This window comes from Ricinus communis, chromosome 1 (genome assembly GCF_019578655.1).
Source record: "Ricinus communis isolate WT05 ecotype wild-type chromosome 1, ASM1957865v1, whole genome shotgun sequence".
NCBI lineage: Eukaryota > Viridiplantae > Streptophyta > Magnoliopsida > Malpighiales > Euphorbiaceae > Ricinus > Ricinus communis.
In genome coordinates this window covers 30,626,356-30,630,011 of record NC_063256.1, presented here as the reverse complement: position 1 = coordinate 30,630,011, position 3,656 = coordinate 30,626,356, and the positions used below count along the sequence as shown (strand labels likewise).

Below are 3,656 nucleotides of genomic sequence, written 5' to 3'. Positions count from 1 at the left end.
GCTCCTTAGGGTTAACTTCTTTGTTGTTTGGGAAACTTCCTTTAGGCCTTTCTCTCAAAAGCTTTATAATCTGCCCCACTTGATTCTCCAAATTCTGAATCAAAGCTTGTTAGTTTCTAAGAGCGGTCTCAGTAGTCTGAAACCTTATTTCGGACGCTGAGATAAACTTCTCCATCATCGTCTTTAGATTACTCCTTCTAGGAGGAGCCTACTGCTGGTTTTGCTGCTGAAAACCTGGGGGTGGAGGTCTTTGTTGATTCTGGTTTCCCCAAGAGTAATACAGATGATTTCTTCAACCGGGTTATAGGTGTTGCTGTAGGAGTTATTTTGCTGCCTATGAGCATTTCCCACATAATCAACCTACTCCGACTTAGTGAAGGTATTGTCGTTTTGGAAATCTTGACTTTGATGACCACCCCCACACCAATTATAAGTCATAACTTGTGCTTGTCTTCTAGATGAAGACACAGTCAAAGCATCCATCTTCCGGTTCATGGCCTCTAACTGTGCATTTACAACTACCATAGGGTCTACCGCATGGATTCTACTCCTTTTGATTCGAACTTGCTCTTTTGGATTCTGCCACTCGTAGTTCGTGACTACCATATCCTTAATAAGATCCACGGCTTGCTGAGGAGTCTTATTGTTTAGCAATCCACCTATTGCAGCATTAATAGACTATTTACTTGCATAATTCCGCCCATTAAAGAATGTCTAAATTTGCAGCCATAAAGGTAAACCATGGTATGGTCAGCTCCTTAGTAAATCCTTGAAACAGTCCCAGCAATCATACATAGTCTCATTCTCCTGCTGAATAAACCCTGCTATATCATTCCTCAACTTGGCCGTCTTAGAAGGTGGAAAGTATCTCTCCAAGAATTTCTCGACCAGCTGATTCCAAATCGTAAATGTCTTAGCTGGAAATAATTTCAACCACTTCTTTGGCTTATCCCTCAACGAGAATAGGAATAGCCTCAATCGAATAGCATCATCTGATACCTCATTAATTTTAAAGGTATCACAAATCTCTAGAAAATCATCCAAATGGGTATTTGGATGCTCATTGGGCAAACCATCAAACATGCAATTCTTTTGCACAATCTGAATAATATTGGGCTTGATCTCTGTCACGACCCCATCTGTGGGCCCGTGACCGGCACTAGGGAATGGGTAGGCGTAAGGCCAACGAATCCCGTAGTAAGCCTGACACTCACTAACTCAATTAAATCTCATCTCATTTTACTGATGCCACAATTTATCTTACTGTTAAGTTTTACATATTTAATTCGGTCTGCCAGAAGGATTAGGCGAGACCCGAAACTACAGAAAATTTACAACTGATATATCTACTATTTCTACTGCGGAGAATCTGAACTTTTACAAGTCAAAAAAACCGAATCAAACATGTTATCCGATGATGAAGGAGTTGGGTTGCTTGATAAGAGCCGCGAGAAGTCTACCAAACTCAAATATGAAAAACAGTAAAATTGAGACTGTCAGTCTCGAGAGTGATTTAAAATCATATATCCAAAAATAGTTGTATATACTTCAATAATACATTTATTTAATTTGAAATAAACATTAAGTCATGTAAAAACATAAGTGTTATTCCATGCTTAAATAAAATAACTTTCACACACTACGGGACGGAGTACTTCAGTAGAACCCTAATCCCAACAGTAACATCTCGACTAATCTCATTCCAATAGAACTGGCACCCAGAGAGCAAAGCTCGACCAGGGTCCTTAACTCCAGTCCAGTCACTTAATTTTCACTATCAGCTTCAGCCCTTCGACTCTCTTACTCCAATGAGACTGGCGCCCAGAGAGCGAAGCTCGACTAGGGACCTTACCTCCAGTCTTGTCACTTAAGTTTCCAAATAAGCCGGCGCCGAGAGAGCAATGCTCGACCAGGGACCTTTACTCCGGCAAAAACACTCTACTAAGCCCAGAGAGCGATGCTCGACCAGGGCAAGTCCTAAACTTTCCTTTTTAAATTTACCCATTTACACTTTTTCCATCACTCTCGAATTTACACCGGTACACTCATCAAACTAATATGTTCTACTGTCGTTCCATCCTGTATCATCATGCAATAATAAAATTAATGATAAAGGAAAGGAGATATATATATATATATATATATATATATATGAATAGTAATCAAAAAGCATGATACACATGAATAATAGTTAAATGAATAATTTAAACTTGCAATCAAATAATTACAGTAGCTTTTCAAAAATTATGCATGACACATGCATAATCGATATATGACTTTAACTCACTGCTTTGAAGACCTCCTAGCTCTGCTCCTATGCCTCGGGTGGAGCGAGCCGAAACGATGGATTTATCTAATCACGAAAAATATAATTTATCAATAACGCTGAAACAGTTGACAATTAACCCTAGGTTTAGATCCCTAGGACTGATTGTCTAAGAATCTCAACTCGGGTAAATTCTACCAAAAATTCTGTAAAACCTCCCCTACAATACAGAAGTTTACCCCTCATAAAACGAGTCTAGGACTTGCCAGAAAACACTTTAAATATTCAACAATTCATTTTAACGGGAGTCAGGTCCCCAAGATTTCACTAATTTTCCCGACCCCGCCACACAACACAAAACACGACCTAAGGCAGGCAGTCCAACAAACAATCATTTTGACTCACAATATTTTCTAATACTCAACACAATTCAATAAACATATAACTTTAGCAAAGAATTCTAAAATCAACGGGTCAGAGAAAATTACCGAGACGCTTAATCGCTCGATCGACTTGCCTCCAACCGCCGGAGTCCGATCGACAATCCGAACAAACCAACGGACTCAAAACGACGCGCTGATTAGTAAATTTATCAAGGATAAAGCCTTTTTAGGTAGTGAATTCCCCTAACAAGTTAAGTATTTCATGAAACAAAAAGCAATTAATTCAAATCAAGAACTGAGTTGGCATTCCACAAAGTAGGTTTAAACATTTCTTAAATGATTAAACCCCTAATTCCTTAGAGGATGGAAAGGAATCTATTCTCAAACCCACTCACTTAGGTCATGCTTTAAGATTAAGGAACTATTGAACCAAAAGATCTTGTAGATCTATCTCTAGTGTCACAATTAATCCTCAATCCCTAAGATGTGATCAATTCATAAGAAGTTATCTCTAATCAGTTTATGAAAATAAATCCTAATCAATACATCGACTTATTAATTGAAATAGATAATTAAGCAATCAAAAGGATAACACAACACATGAAAAAGATTAATTGCATTAACTTTGAATAAATCCATATAAAACAAATTAGGATTTATCAAAACCCAAATAGCAAGAAGATTAATTCCTACATGTTGTAATAAAGAAATAAAGATTAGGGAAAGAAGATTTCAAACTATTCATGGATGAGTAGAGTGAAAATCTTCAATCTTCAATCTTGAGAAACAAATGTGGAAATGATGTTCTTCCTTGAAAACAACCAATAAAAACCTAAGAAATGAAAAGGGATTAAGTTCTCTAAGTGTTTTTCTCTCTCAAAATGAAATAATGATGAAACTCTCTCAAAGAAAAACCTCAAAATTTGCTCAGATAGTGTGCTTTTAGGAACCACACGGGGACCACACAGGTACCACTCGACCGTGTGGTGTCCTTGACCAAAAATCGC

General features: G+C 37.7%; 1 non-coding gene across 1 annotated transcript; it reads left to right on the top strand.

Annotated features, from left to right (window-relative positions):
* Window positions 1–736: 736 nt before the first annotated feature.
* LOC112535877 lies at window positions 737–843 on the top strand. The gene has a single exon (XR_003079967.1). It is a non-coding gene; the product is annotated as a small nucleolar RNA R71 (small nucleolar RNA).
* The last annotated feature ends 2,813 nt before the right edge of the window (window positions 844–3,656 follow it).